The sequence below is a fragment of the Schistocerca cancellata genome, chromosome 8, assembly GCF_023864275.1.
Source record: "Schistocerca cancellata isolate TAMUIC-IGC-003103 chromosome 8, iqSchCanc2.1, whole genome shotgun sequence".
NCBI classification, from domain to species: Eukaryota; Metazoa; Arthropoda; class Insecta; order Orthoptera; family Acrididae; genus Schistocerca; species Schistocerca cancellata.
Genome location: NC_064633.1, coordinates 556,542,428 through 556,559,156, shown reverse-complemented (window position 1 = coordinate 556,559,156; position 16,729 = coordinate 556,542,428). Strand labels below are relative to the sequence as shown.

At 45.7% G+C, this 16,729-nt stretch overlaps 1 protein-coding gene and 3 non-coding genes across 4 annotated transcripts in view; 3 read left to right on the top strand and 1 right to left on the bottom strand.

Moving 5' to 3' along the window:
* Positions 1-16,729, top strand: part of LOC126095686 (head-specific guanylate cyclase-like) — a 230,754-nt gene that overhangs the window by 41,521 nt on the left and 172,504 nt on the right. The window lies entirely within an intron of this gene.
* On the bottom strand, positions 3,489-3,563 carry Trnat-ugu (transfer RNA threonine (anticodon UGU)). Its single transcript has one exon. It is a non-coding gene; the product is annotated as a tRNA-Thr (tRNA).
* Positions 3,710-3,784, top strand: Trnak-uuu (transfer RNA lysine (anticodon UUU)). Its single transcript has one exon. It is a non-coding gene; the product is annotated as a tRNA-Lys (tRNA).
* Positions 4,150-4,224, top strand: Trnat-ugu (transfer RNA threonine (anticodon UGU)). Its single transcript has one exon. It is a non-coding gene; the product is annotated as a tRNA-Thr (tRNA).

Here is a 16,729-nt window from a genome sequence, read left to right as displayed (position 1 = left end):
CTAAACTGCAGAGATGTTCACTCTCTCTCAGGCAAGCTGAGTAAAGAACGCCACGTCTGCACTCTAGGCAAGCTGGGAACGGATCACTTCTACAGAGACTTCTGCCAGTCTGCTCTTCACCTCGGTTTCCCCTCCAGAAAAATCACTTTACGCCAATTGCAGTGCAAGTCGCGTTAATTATGCGTCGCTTCCTAGAGCCGACCAATGCCTGCTCTGGGAAATGAACAAATTCCTTGGTCCTATGTTCCCATCGGAGGCCGGTGTGTTTCATACTGTCGCTCTTCACCTGATTTACTTCAGACTCTGTGGACCGTGAATTCAGCGTGAAGTTGCTATAGTCACGAACACGCATATTTCGGCCTCTGTTGACCGCTGCACCATAGCTTTGCGCAGCTTTTTCGCATGTTTCACTGAAAACAGGATGACTGCCATTTATCAACAGGCGTACAAGTTCTCTGTCTGCTTCCTGGTACACCAGCATGGGGACAACCACCTCCTCACTGTCACTCATCTTAAGGCAGCTGGAGGCCGCGCCCCGTTACCGCTTTCTCAGAGTTTGAGCTGCCCTAAGCTGCCTATTGTCGCTTTCCTTCGCCACTCCCCAGTCACGCTCCACCACCCGGCTGTGGTCAACTCTCAATACTTCCCTGGGATAAGCTCTCTCTCTCTCTCTCTCTCTCTATTCATTTAGTCGGTTCCGACTCTTCGTGACCCCATGAACCAAATCACGCCACTTTTTCCTGTATTGCACTTTCTCCAGTAAATCGATGCGTTCCCACGAAGTTTGCATGTCGGGTGATTATCTTAAAACCATCACCCAACATTAATTATTCCAATATGTCCATAGTATACCCTCTACAAGATGCATTGTGGCTTGTCAGTCATTTCTGTTCAGCCCTACTGTTCGCTCAACAAGAGTTCGGTGACCTTTAATGACTTCATGTAAGGGCGTAGTTCTTGACATCTTACAACTAAACACAGCCTTCCGAAATGCCTTCACAAAAGAAGACAAAGTAAATACTCCAGAATTCGAATCGACAACAGCTGCCAACATGAGTAACGTAGAAGTAAAGATCCTCAGAGCAGTAAAGCAACTGAAATCACTTAATAAAAGCAAGTCTTCTGGTCCAGACTGTATACCAATTAGGTTTATTTCAGAGTATGCTGATGCATAAGCCTCCATGCTTAACAATCATATACAACCGTTCGCTCGACGAAAGATCCGTACCCAAAGACTGGAAAGTTGCACAGGTCACACAAATATTCAAGAAAGGTAGTAGGAGTAATCCACTTAATTACAAGCCCATATCATTAACGTAGATATGCAGCAGGATTTTGTCTTCGAACATTATGAATTACCTCGAAGGAAACACAACTAGCTCTTTATTCACATGAAGTGTTGAGTGCTATTGACAAGGGATTTCAGATCGATTCCGTATTCCTTGATTTCCGGAAGGCTTTTGACACTGTACCACACAAGCGGCTCGTAGTAAAATTCCGTGCTTATGGAATATCGTCTCAGTTATGTGAGTGGATTTGCGATTTCCTGTCAGAGAGGACACAGTTCGTAGTAATTGACGGAAAGTCATCGAGTAAAACGGAAGTGATTTCAGGCGTTCTCCAAGGTAGTGTTATAGGACCTTTGCTGTTCCTTATCTACACTCCTGGAAATTGAAATAAGAACACCGTGAATTCATTGTCCCAGGAAGGGGAAACTTTATTGACACATTCCTGGGGTCAGATACATCACATGATCACACTGACAGAACCACAGGCACATAGACACAGGCAACAGAGCATGCACAATGTCGGCACTAGTACAGTGTATATCCACCTTTCGCAGCAATGCAGGCTGCTATTCTCCCATGGAGACGATCGTAGAGATGCTGGATGTAGTCCTGTGGAACGGCTTGCCATGCCATTTCCACCTGGCGCCTCAGTTGGACCAGCGTTCGTGCTGGACGTGCAGACCGCGTGAGACGACGCTTCATCCAGTCCCAAACATGCTCAATGGGGGACAGATCCGGAGATCTTGCTGGCCAGGGTAGTTGACTTACACCTTCTAGAGCACGTTGGGTGGCACGGGATACATGCGGACGTGCATTGTCCTGTTGGAACAGCAAGTTCCCTTGCCGGTCTAGGAATGGTAGAACGATGGGTTCGATGACGGTTTGGATGTACCGTGCACTATTCAGTGTCCCCTCGACGATCACCAGTGGTGTACGGCCAGTGTAGGAGATCGCTCCCCACACCATGATGCCGGGTGTTGGCCCTGTGTGCCTCGGTCGTATGCAGTCCTGATTGTGGCGCTCACCTGCACGGCGCCAAACACGCATACGACCATCATTGGCACCAAGGCAGAAGCGACTCTCATCGCTGAAGACGACACGTCTCCATTCGTCCCTCCATTCACGCCTGTCGCGACACCACTGGAGGCGGGCTGCACGATGTTGGGGCGTGAGCGGAAGACGGCCTAACGGTGTGCGGGACCGTAGCCCAGCTTCATGGAGACGGTTGCGAATGGTCCTCGCCGATACCCCAGGAGCAACAGTGTCCCTAATTTGCTGGGAAGTGGCGGTGCGGTCCCCTACGGCACTGCGTAGGATCCTACGGTCTTGGCGTGCATCCGTGCGTCGCTGCGGTCCGGTCCCAGGTCGACGGGCACGTGCACCTTCCGCCGACCACTGGCGACAACATCGATGTACTGTGGAGGCCTCACGCCCCACGTGTTGAGCAATTCGGCGGTACGTCCACCCGGCCTCCCGCATGCCCACTATACGCCCTCGCTCAAAGTCCGTCAACTGCACATACGGTTCACGTCCACGCTGTCGCGGCATGCTACCAGTGTTAAAGACTGCGATGGAGCTCTCGTATGCCACGGCAAACTGGCTGACACTGACGGCGGCGGTGCACAAATGCTGCGCAGCTAGCGCCATTCGACGGCCAACACCGCGGTTCCTGGTGTGTCCGCTGTGCCGTGCGTGTGATCATTGCTTGTACAGCCCTCTCGCAGTGTCCGGAGCAAGTATGGTGGGTCTGACACACCGGTGTCAATGTGTTCTTTTTTCCATTTCCAGGAGTGTATATAAACGACTTGGGAGACAATCTGAGCAGCCATCTTAAGTTGTTTGCAGATGACAATGTCATTTATCGACTAATAAAGTCATGAGAAGATCAAAACAAACTGCAAACCGATTTAGAAAAAAATATCTGAATGGAGCGAAAAGTGGCAGTTGACCCTAAATAACGAAAAGTGTGACGTCATCGACGTGAGCGCTGAAAGGAACTCGTTAATCTTCGCTTGCACGATAAATCAGTCTAATCTAAAAGCCGTAAATTCAACTAAATACCTAGGTATTACCATTACGAACAACTTAAATTGGAAAGAACACATAGAAAATGTTGTGGGGAAGGAAATGATAATTAAATGGACACCCTAGCTGCAAACGGGCGTTGACGTACTTCATTGGGGACATGTTGAAAATGTGTGCCCCGACCAGGACTCGAACCTGGGATCTCCTGCTTACATGGCAGACGCTCTATCCATCTGAGCCACCGCGGGCACAGAGGATAGTGCGTCTGCAGGGACTTATCCCTTGCACGCTCCCCGTGAGATCCACATTCCCAACATGTCCACACCACTACATTCGTAGTGCGCCTAATAGGGGAGCGTGCAGGGATAAGTCCCTGCAGACGCACTATCCTCTGTGTCCGCGGTGGCTCAGATGGATAGAGCGTCTGCCATTTAAGCAGGAGATCCCGGGTTCGAGTCCCGGTCCGGGCACACATTTTCAACATGTCCCCAATGAAGTACATCAACGCCTGTTTGCAGCTAGGGCGTCCATTTAATTATCATTTCATTTCTAGCAAAGCTGCATGGTCATCCACGGTAACTGTTCTTTCGGGAACAGATACTACCGTCATATATAGTTAAAATATGGCTTCCCGGCCATTGACCTTCTTGTGCGAACGCACACGCTATGCCCGAACTCGTGCGGGACTTGGTAGATTAATCTGCCACGAGTAATGAGTATGATGGGCAAACATCTATTAGGCACATTACGAATGTAGTGGTGTGGACATGTTGGGAATGTGGATCTCACGGGGAGCGTGCAAGGGATAAGTCCCTGCAGACGCACTATCCTCTGTGCCCGCGGTGGCTCAGATGGATAGAGCGTCTGCCATGTAAGCAGGAGATCCCGGGTTCGAGTCCTGGTCCGGGCACACGTTTTCAACATGTCCCCAATGAAGTGTATCAACGCCTTTTTGTAGCTATGGTGTCCATTTAATTATCATTTCATTTCTAGCAAAGCTGCATAGTCATCCACGGTAACTGTTCTTTCAGGAACAGATACTACCGTCATATATTGTGGGGAAGGCTAACCAAAGGCTGTGCAACAGACCTACTAAGGAGACTGCCTACACTACGCTTGTCCGTCCTCTTTTAGAATACTGCTGCGCGGTGTGGGACCCTTACCAGGTAGGACTGATGAAGTACTTCGAAAAAGTTCAAAGAAAGGCAGCACGTTTTGTATTATCACGAAATATGGGAGAGAGTGTCACAGAAATGATACAGGATTTGAGGTGGAAATCGTCAAAAGAAAGGCGTTTTTCGTGGCGACGGAATCTTCTCACGAAATTCCAATTACTAACCTTCTCCTCCGAACGCTAAACCATTTTGTTGACACCGACCTACATAGGGCGGAACGATCACCACGATAAAATAAGGGAAATCAGAGCTCGTACGGAAAGATACAGGTGTTCATTGTTTTCGCGCGCTATACGAGATTGGAATAATAGAGAATTGTGAAGGTGGTTCGATGAACCCTCTGCCAGGCACTTAAATGTGATTTGTAGAGTGTCCATGTAGATGTAGATATTACTAGCTTTTCTGTTTTGCATGTTGATATTGAATTGTTGCTATGGGTTGCTATCGGTTGTCATTCTTATCTGTAGTTCACTGTTGCTATTTGAGTTTACATGTTGTAATTCTGTCATTTGGAGATAGTGAGTGGAGCTGTGGACGCTAGAAAATGGGGTGACAAGTGGAGAAATGGATACATTTCCTACGTATTCTTCTGTTTGGGTTCAATGTAGGGGTGACAGCAGCGTAGGCAGCCAGAACATTTGGGCCGTGTTTGGAAATAATTTCACTGGACAGGGTGTGGCAAGAAAATGGATTTCTCGTTTTAAGGAGGACCGTTCTGACATTAGTGATTCTCCGCGTTGAGAAAGACATTCGGGGTTTAATGAAAAGCGTTTAAACGCCTTAATTCACAGTGATACATGTCAGTGTACCCGATAACTGGCGCATGTGACGAACTGCGATCATTTCACCGTCGTGCGACATTTGCATCCAATGGGGAAAATTCAGAGATCGGGTGTATGGGTACCGCATGTTCTAAGCCAACATCACAAAAAATCAACAGGTGGCCATATGTGCACCTCTGCTTGCTCTTCAGCAAACAGCTCGTGAACGACACCGATCATTCCTATTCTGTACCGCACTGATGAGCGAAATGGTGTCTTCATGCTAACCTAAGGAAAGGAAAAGGAATGACTGAGCCCAAAAAAAGCGGCAGCTCTCCATACAAAGAGCTGCATGCATCCACGAAAGATAATGTCATGCATCTGGTGTAACAGTGACAGACGTTGTGTACTACAAACTGCTTCCCTGAGGTGTTACCATCACGGCTGACATTTATTGTCAGCAGCTGAGACGTCTTGCGGACGCAGTCTAAAAACGACGACGGGGAAGACTTCGTGAAGTGGTGCTGCTCCACGGTAAAGCGCGCCGGCATACTTCTAGACTGACAAAAGGCACTATACCTCACTTGGGTCGGGAAGCCATTCCGCACCCGCCTTATCCACCTGATGTTACGCTCTCAGCTTTCCACCTTTTCCGCTCTCTATCGAAAAACCTTCAAGGAACTTCGTTTCCGGACGAAAATGTGCTCCGAACATCAGTGCTCCGAGTTCTTCGCATCAGAACCACATGATTTCTACAGTCGCGCAATGGAAAAGTCATCCCAGCGTTGGAAAACTGTTGTAAACAGTGAAGGGTAATATATTATTCATGACTAAAGTGTTTGTTACATATACGAGGTGCGGCTAGAAAAAAACCGGACTGATGCTGGAAAAACATTTATTTACAATTATTTACAATTTCATGTTATCTCCTTCAATGTACTCTCCTCCTCGGTCTCTACACTGCTCCATAAGAATTTTCCAGTGTTCATAGCAATGCTGCAGATCATTTTCGGTAAGTCCATACATTACTTCCGTCGCTTTTTCTTTTACTGCTTCAACAGTCTCAAATCTAGTTCCTTTCAAAGCTGACTCGACTTTAGGGAAAAGAAAAAAGTCACAGGGGGCCAAATCAGGTGAGTAGGGTGGATGATCTAAGATGGGAATGTTGTGTTTTGCCAAAAACGTCTTCACTGACAACGCACTGTGAGCTGGGGCATTGTCTTGGTGAAGGATCCATGACTTTTTTCTCCACAAATCGTTCCGTTTTCTCCGTACTCGCTCACGTAGGGTAGCCAGGACGCTAATGTAGTAATGCTGATTCACTGTTTGTCCCTCTGGTACCCAATTAATGTGCACAATCCCTTTGATGTCAAAAAAAAAACAATCATCATTGCCTTGTATTTCGATTTTGACATTCGTGCTTTTTTTTTGTCGTGGAGAACCAGGAGTTTTCCAATGCATCGATTGGCGTTTAGTTTCGGGATCGTAAGTAAAAAACCACGATTCATCGCAAGTAATAACATTTTGTAAGAAGGTGGGATCACTTTCAATGTTTTCCAGGATGTCAGAACAAATCATTCTTCGGCGTTCCTTCTGTTCAATTGTGAGACACTTTGGAACCATTTTTGAAAACACTTTGTTCATGTTGAAACTTTTATGAAGAATCTGCCTAACACTTTCCTTGTCAACTCCTGTTAACTCAGACACTGCTCTGATTGTTAAACGGCGATCTTGTCGAACAAGTTTACCGATTTTTTCAATGTTTGCATCAGTTTTTTCTGACAATGGTCTGCCAGTGCGAGTGTCATCACTGGTGTCTTCGCGGCCATCTTTAAATCGTTTAAACCACTCAAACACTTGTGTTCGCGATAAACAATCATCGCTGTACACTTGTAACATTACAAACGTTTCACTTGCAGATTTTCCTAGTTCGAAACAAAATTTGATGTTAACACGCTGTTCTTTCTGTACACTCAACATTTTCCGACGCACAGACAAAACGTCAACTACTTAAAACAGACGCCACGGGCAGACTGAGTGCAGGAGGCAGATGAAACTCGAGCAGTAGGCGGAGCGAGAGTCACGTGACAGGCCACGCGACTTTCAGCCTTATTGCATTCGTTTTATTGTTTCACCAGTACTAGTCCGGTTTTTTCTAGCCACACCTCGTATATCTGTTGTCTTTATTAAATTTATGGAAAAAACTAAGAACTTACACACCAAGCCAAGAAATTTGCATTTACATACTCCGTAAGCCACATGCTCCGGTTCCACTCGTAAATAGAGCCAAGGGTAAATGACTGACTGTTTGCTTCCGTGGAAGTCCTGATCTCTCTTATCGTGTCTTCAGGCTGCTTATGTGAGATGTACACTGTCTGGTCAAAAGTTTCCAGAAACCTCTAGGTAATGAGAAGGCGGACACGCCAGTATAAATGGAGGTGGGGAGTATTGTGTTGTCTGTAGAGAAGCAGTGCAGCCCGCGCAGGATGCGGTGGTCGACGCGCAGTGAGCACAGCACTTCGCGAGTTCATTCGTTTGTTCGTAAGGAGAAGCCGACAGTGGCTGAAACCTTTAGACTGGTCTGTGACGACTGAACCGAGGCGCACGCCCTGCAACCTTTCTCAAATGATTTTACAGAAATTATTTGGTAAAAGAAAATTTTATTTTTGCTTCACTTATAGCTTTATATGTGAGGTTCAAGACGGCGTCCGATCATTTCGTTAATTATTGTGATATTTACGTAGAAGTAAGACACTGCGCGCAATTCGAAAAAGTTTGCAGTGAAAAATAGATGTCCCTAAGATTTTGAGTTTGATGCATATCACATAAAACGTTGCTGCATGTGAAATTTAGTTAACATATTGAATTTTTCTTTAGGCTTGGCTGAAGGTTTCTATCTATCACCAATCTCGAGAAAACTGATCTGATGTAGCACACTCACTTGCGATCGCGTCGCGCCAGCGATAAAGCCAGAGTGAAATATCCACAACATTTCTCATATTTCACAAGCAGTTTGAGATATCGAAATGAAATTTTGGCAAATGATAGTACACAAAGAGTACAATGTTTTGCCGTATGACTATTAAGCAAAACTTCATTATCTACCATGTTATTCCACTAACTGCAGACATTTCCGATGAAAGGATGCAATTTTTAAGGGCCATCAATAGCTGGTGAAACGAGAAATGATATGGGTTTTGTAACAACATAAGTCAAGACATTACACTTTTATTCTGTACTGAGACTGACCTTTTTCATAAGCTACTGACCTTAATTTTCCTCAGTTCCTCACTTAATACACTTAATAAACAGCGTTTTCAGAATTCTTTTGCAGCTGTGTCTGTACAACATGTTAGTGAGGTGAGACTGTGTGAACTGCGCTGTGTTTTGTCAAAAGAAGCAAGTTTTAACGTGGCAAACAGAAAATGTGTATGTTTTGCTCAAAAGTCGCCACCCATGATGCTTCTCTGAAAGTTATAGATGGTTAACAAGCAAGGCGAAAATAAATCGTTGCATTCTCGGCGGAATTCTTTTTGGATACTAACCAAAGCAGAGGTGACAGTAGATCTTTTTGAATGGCCACCATAGAAGAGTGAACATGGCGAGCCCCCCACTTAATATTTACAGAAAATGTGGACATAGGGTTCAGTTTAGAATGGCACTACCCCTCCAGCGCTCGACATTCCCCCTACAGCACCTGCCGTTGACCCCCGCCACTACCATTCTCCCCAAGAGTGCCGTGTTGTCTGTGCATCTAGTGGCCATGGCATTCTGCACACACTTTAACAGCAGAACGGGTTGGTCTGGAGAGCTCTGAGTAACAAATCCCTTAGGGACATTTCAACTCTACTAAAGTTGCCTCAAGTCGACTATTGGTGATCTGATTGTGAAATGGAAACGCGAAGGGACAGGCACATCTAAATCAATACCAGGCAGGCTTCTTGTGCAGATGGGAATGGGCCGTTGAGCATTGTGGAGGGTTGTAAAAAAATCGCATTACTTCAGAGCAACCAATAACTCGAGAGTTCCATACTGCTAGCAGCAGTCCAGACAGCACCATGACTGTGCATAGGAACTTGAAGAGAATAGGGTACAATGGTCGGGTAGCTCCTCATAAGACACACATTTCTGAGGTCATTTCGAAACGACTCCTGATGTGGTGTAAGTCGCTGCTGAACAATGGATGACTGTTGCACTTAACCAGTCCTACCTGTTATGGAATAAGCCTTGGTCGCTGCTAAGTTTCGCTGGATCACCGTCTTAAATTACTGTTGTAGGATCTATCCTTAAAATAAATAGCTAGAACCTTCTCTTTTATATTCAAAATTGTAAGTTTACGAATCTTTAATCACGTCTCTAAGATCCTAACGGTGACGGCCAGATCTCATACAGTCTCTAATGTTTACAAACAGGCAGTTAGTACGGACATACGTGGAGCTTAATTGCTCTTATCTCGCCAGAAAGTAAAAGAGGACACATGGCAGATTAAGTGACCAAAAGTTGCTTCATGTGCCATTAAGTAGAGAAAGTCACAGAACTGTTGGTATAGTTACAAATATTCAAATGAGCCAAAACACACATTTTGAGGTCTGTTGCTCATAATTATAAAATATGTTTCCTCAGCTTCAGTTAAACGAATGGAGAAGTGACACAAATGCTTCCTAAGGGTGGTCTAAAATATAGACTACCACAACTGAAGCTGCCGGCCGGAGTGGCCGAGCGGTTCTAGGCGCTACAGTCTGGAACCGCGCGACCGCTACGGTCGCAGGTTCGAATCCTGCCTCAGGCATGGATGTGTATGATGTCCTTAGGTTAGTTAGGTTGAAGTAGTTCTAAGTTCTAGGGGACTGATGACCACAGCAGTTAAGTCCCATAGTGCTCAGAGCGATTTGAACAATTTTTTTGAACAACTGAAGCTATATCACATGAAGGAGCAGAATGAATAGAATGACGGAAACCTAAACTCAGACCGACTGAAAATATTGTTCAAATTCTTTAATTTAAAATAGTTTATGTATTCTACAGGTAAGAATGTTTCCCCTTCGCTGGCTAAGTAGATTATTATTAAATTATGTTTGTATGTCATTCGGCATAAACAGGAGCTAATAAAACATGCAGTACTAATTTATACCTACAGAATAGGAATCCCAGACTTATGACCATGGGATTCATCTTGTATGTTAAAATTTACCCTTGAAAATTTAGTAATTTTTAATTAAGAGCCCCTGCTCATAAATATGGGTATCAATAGATTCAAAAAAATCAGTTGATGAAAAGTATATGAACTGATCCCTCAAAATTACCGTAGTTTTACTGTAATTGGCACAGGAAGTTGGGTCCAGATGAAATCTTTAATTAACAATATCTCTTATGCTAACTAAGTTTGTTAATGTAAATTCTTTACTGAAAAGAGGAGAAGTAGCTCTATAATTTGGAAGAGGTTTTTCCTTCCGAATTTACCTATTAGCCCATAAGATGTTCCCTATGGCTAGATGTATGAAATTTTATAATACTAATAACTTTTGATTGCCATCACATCTGACGTAACTAATTATATCATTGCATCGAGGACAGCAAACTGAATGATCTGAATCATAAAGTTTTGTGCGAGGAATTTGTTTCTACCATTTTGATAATTTACATGCTATTTGCTTAATGTACGTACTTTAACAACGGAATTTTGAAAAGAAATTTAGCGAAAATTTTATGTAGACCTAATACGTGAAATAGGAGTGCATACAGATTAGGATGGTGGGTGTTCACCTGCTCTATCACAGCTCTAAACGACTGACTTGGACTGGTGAATCACGTTGTACGCTGTGACTGTCTGATGGAAGCCACTGAGTTTGGTCAGTGCCTGAAAAACGTTACCTGCCATCATATGTACGACCAACAGTGAACCACGGAGGAAGTGATGTTCCAGTATAGGAGTGTTTTTCGTGATTAGACTGTGGTCCCTCCATTGAGATTAATAAAATGCTGAATACGGAAGAATACGAATACATGTCACAATATTCTGTACTGCTTACAGTTGTGGAATAGTTCGGAGACGATTATTGTTTGTGTCAGCATGACACCGCACCTTGTCATAAAGCATCATCTGTGGGGCAATGATAACTGGACAGTAATGTACTGAACCCAACGGAATACCTTTTGGTTGAGTTAGAACGGCGACTTCGTTCCAGATGCCGATATCCAAGATCGTCTTCTCTGGTTTAGGCTGTAGAGAAACAATGGGCTGCCATCCCTCCTTACACATTCAGACATTGAATGTGTCCTCAGTAGAGATGAAGCCATTATAAAGGCGAAGGGTGGACACATCCCGTATTAGTGTCCGTCAATCAGATATTTCTAATCAGGTAGTTTACGCTCATTGTCACTTCACAGCAGGAAAGGTTGTCAGCATGGGAAGTGGTACGCAACAAAGACGAGACCACTGTGACATCAATCTAACATTCGGCCACTCCCGAGAGGCACATAACACGGAAGCTTTGCTAAGTGGTGGTCGCCTGCTGTCAACAACAACAGCTAATGACCGCTACCAACTAATTATGGGACGTAGATGCCCCAAGAAACTTGAACACTATTCTGTGCTGTCGTTTGAAGGCAACTGGGAGGCCTGTGTTAACACAAAATACGCAGTCAGTTCCAGACGGTCCATTTGGCCTGTAGGCGTCCATTATGAGTAATTACATAGCCACAACAGCGTGGCAATGGAAGAAATTCGACAAGCAACCATCTGGTTCAAATGGTTCAAATGGCTCTGAGCACTATGGGACTCAACTGCTGTGGTCATCAGTCCCCTAGAACTTAGAACTAATTAAACCTAACTAACCTAAGGACATCACACACATCCATGCCCGAGGCAGGATTCGAACCTGCGACCCTAGCAGCAGCGCGGCTCCGGACTGGAGCGCCTAGAACCGCACGAGCACCGCGGCTGGCGCAACCATCTGGAACGGAATTTCGATGTCTTCAGAACTCGTTCAGGATTTGTGCGTCTTCTGATGGTCGTTATAGAACTACTGTCGAGGCGAGCGGGTGACAACATTTGTTTTAGGGGCACCGTTTGTAAGCCGCCACTCAGAACCATTTACAGATTTACACTTCATTATTATTTGCTGCGTAGCTAGCTGTAAAATTAGGCATCGACAATCATAAGCAGCTCATTTTTGAGTGAGAACAGCGACAAACGTAACATCAGGATTTATGGTCACAAAGTAGATAAAGTTAAGGAATTCTGCTATCTAGGCAGCAAAATAACCAATGAAGGACACAAAAAGCAGACTAGCACTAGCAAAAAGGGCATTAGTCTATTAGTATCAAACATAGACCTTAATCTGAGGAAGAAGTTTCTGAGAATGTGCGTTTGGAGCACAGCATTATATGATAGTAAAACGTGGACTGTTGGAAAACTGGAACAGAAGAGAATAGAAACATTTGGTGCTACAGACGAATGTTGAAAATTAAGTGAACTGATAATGTAAGGAATGAGGAGGTTCTGCGCAGATTCGGAGAGGGAAGGAATATGCGGAAAACACTGACAAGGCGAAGGGACAGGATGATAGGACATCTGTTAATACATCATGGAATGACTTCCATGATACTAGAGGGAGCTGTAGACGGCAAAAACTGTAGAGGAAGACAGAGATTGGAATACATACATTGCAAGTGCTGCTCTGAAATGAAGAGGGTGGCACAGGAGAGGAATTCATGGCCGGCTGCATCAGACCAGTCAGAAAACTGATGACTCAAAAAAAAAAAAAAAAAAAAAAAAAAGGCTTACTCCCAAGGCACATGAGCCGATAAATGAAGTTCTGACCGTGAGCCTACGACACATGTCCTATCTATTCTCCCACACTGTTGTGTAACTCATTCCTTTCCAAGAATTCTGATAATAAAGAAGAGGTTGCGATATGCGAATGCTTTTGTACCGCTCCATTACTTTCTACACCTACATCTACATTTATACTCCGCAAGTCACCCAACGGTGTGTGGCGGAGGGCACTTTTCGTGCCACTGTGATTACCTCCCTTTCCTGTTCCTGTCGCGTATGGTTCGCGGGAAGAACGAATGCCTGAAAGCCTCCGTGCGCGCTCGAACCTCTCTAATTTTACATTCGTGATCTCCCCGGGAGGTATAAGTAGGTGGCAGCAATATATTCGATACCTCATCCAGAAACGCACCCTCTCGAAACCTGGACAGCAAGCTACATCGCGTTGCAGAGCGCCTCTCTTGCAGAGTCTGCCACTTGAGTTTGCTAAACATCTCTGTAACGCTGTCACGCTTACCAAATAACCCTGTGACGAAACGTGCCGCTCTTCTTTGGGTCTTCCCTATCTTCTCTGTATTCGCAATACATTACATTTGTCTATGTTAAGGGTCAGTTGCCACTCCCTGCACCAAGTACCTATCCGCTGCAGATCTTCCTGCATTTCGCTGCAATTTTCTAATGCTGCAACTTCTCTGTATACTACAGCATCATCTGCGAAAAGCCGCATGGAACTTTCGACACTATCTACTAGGTCATTTGTATATATTGTGAAAAGCAATGGTCCCCAACACTCCCCTGTGGCACGCCAGACTTTACTTTATTGTCTGTAGACGTCTCTCCATTGAGAACAACATGCTGTGTTCTGTTTGCTAAAAACTCTTCAATCCAGCAACACAGCTGGTCTGATATTCCGTAGGCTCTTACTTTGTTTATCAGGCGACAGTGCGGAACTGTATCGAACGCCTTCCGGAAGTCAACGAAAATGGCATCTACCTGGGAGCCTGTATCTAACATTTTCTGGATCTCATGAACCAATAAAGCGAGTTGGGTCTCACACGATCTCTGTTTCCGGAATCCATGTTGATTCCTACAGAGTAGATTCTGGGTGTCCGGAAATGACATGATACGCGAGCAAAAAACATGTTCTAAAATTCTACAACAGATCGATGTCAAAGATACAGGTCTATAGTTTTGCGCATCTGCTCGACGACCCTTCTTGAAGACTGGGACTACTTGTGCTCTTTTCCAATCATTTGGAACCTTTCGTTCCTCTAGAGACTTGCGGTACATGGCTGTTAGAAGGGGGGCAAGTTCTATTGCGTACTCTGTGTAAAATGGAATTGGTATCCCGTCAGGTCCAGTGCACTTTCATCTGTTGAGTGATTTCAGTCGCTTTTCTATTCATTGGACACTTATTTCGATGTCAGCCATTTTTTCGTTTGTGCGAGTATTTAGAGAAGGAACTGCAGTGCAGTCTTCCTCTGTGAAACAGCTTTGGAAAAAGGTGTTTAGTATTTCAGCTTTACGTGTGTCATCCTTTGTTTTATGTCATTTCACAATCAACTATTATGTCCCTGCTTGTTCTGATCGCACTGACACTGCAATTACAGTCACTCATCTGTCACTTGTTTATATAAGCTTACCACTGTCGATTTCTTACCATACGATCGCCTGTTAATATCACATAATTATATTAATATTGAAGCTCCATTTGCATGCAGTGTTACAGTAATTCAACCGTTATTTACGCGTCGAAAAATATGAACAATGCTTCTAAATGCTATTTAGTATTTGAGGTATAATGTATATTTAATAATAATGAGGTTACAATTTGATCCTGAGCTTCAAAAATACTATTTTGACGAGGATCGCTTTTCTCACACACAAACACGTCCTTCTAGCGCGATGGTTCTGGCATGACTGGCACACTCTGCGCCAACCGATTTCCAGGCGCCAATCTGTCCCCTATAAAATTACGGGGCACCCCCATCAGCGATATCTCTGCGCTGTAGGAAAGAAGCATTAGGGTAGATTCGATCCGTCAAGTACAGGATCAATATCTATACCCATACAAGTTGCACGGCTTCAGGTATTGAAGGTGGTCCAGTCATGTTTCCGGTCGATATCGTGTTCGCATATTGGTCGCCTCTCATCGCAGTTTTGGGTAATTTAAAAACCAGTATTTTTTCCTCGGCGGAAAATGTTCTTCAGAGACAAGGTTGTCGTCAGGAATGCCCCAGGGAAGTATGTGATAGGACCACTGTTGTTCGCCACACACATAAACGATTTGGTGGGTAGGTGAGCAGCAATCTGCGGTTATTTCCTGATGATGCTGTGGTACAGGGAAAAGTGCCGAAGTTGGGTGACTGTAGGAGGATACAAGGAGACTTAGACAAAATTTCCAGTTGGTGTGATGAATGGCAGCTAGCACTAAATGTGAAAAAATGTAAGTTAATGCGGATGAGTAGGAAGATCAAACCAGCAATGTTCGGATACAGTATTACTAGTGCCCCGTTTGAAGCAGTCAAGTCGTTTAAATACACTCCTGGAAATGGAAAAAAGAACACATTGACACCGGTGTGTCAGACCCACCATACTTGCTCCGGACACTGCGAGAGGGCTGTACAAGCAATGATCACACGCACGGCACAGCGGACACACCAGGAACCGCGGTGTTGGCCGTCGAATGGCGCTAGCTGCGCAGCATTTGTGCACCGCCGCCGTCAGTGTCAGCCAGTTTGCCGTGGCATACGGAGCTCCATCGCAGTCTTTAACACTGGTAGCATGCCGCGACAGCGTGGACGTGAACCGTATGTGCAGTTGACGGACTTTGAGCGAGGGCGTATAGTGGGCATGCGGGAGGCCGGGTGGACGTACCGCCGAATTGCTCAACACGTGGGGCGTGAGGTCTCCACAGTACATCGATGTTGTCGCCAGTGGTCGGCGGAAGGTGCACGTGCCCGTCGACCTGGGACCGGACCGCAGCGACGCACGGATGCACGCCAAGACCGTAGGATCCTACGCAGTGCCGTAGGGGACCGCACCGCCACTTCCCAGCAAATTAGGGACACTGTTGCTCCTGGGGTATCGGCGAGGACCATTCGCAACCGTCTCCATGAAGCTGGGCTACGGTCCCGCACACCGTTAGGCCGTCTTCCGCTCACGCCCCAACATCGTGCAACCCGCCTCCAGTGGTGTCGCGACAGGCGTGAATGGAGGGACGAATGGAGACGTGTCGTCTTCAGCGATGAGAGTCGCTTCTGCCTTGGTGCCAATGATGGTCGTATGCGTGTTTGGCGCCGTGCAGGTGAGCGCCACAATCAGGACTGCATACGACCGAGGCACACAGGGCCAACACCCGGCATCATGGTGTGGGGAGCGATCTCCTACACTGGCCGTACACCACTGGTGATCGTCGAGGGGACACTGAATAGTGCACGGTACATCCAAACCGTCATCGAACCCATCGTTCTACCATTCCTAGACCGGCAAGGGAACTTGCTGTTCCAACAGGACAATGCACGTCCGCATGTATCCCGTGCCACCCAACGTGCTCTAGAAGGTGTAAGTCAACTACCCTGGCCAGCAAGACCTCCGGATCTGTCCCCCATTGAGCATGTTTGGGACTGGATGAAGCGTCGTCTCACGCGGTCTGCACGTCCAGCACGAACGCTGGTCCAACTGAGGCGCCAGGTGGAAATGGCA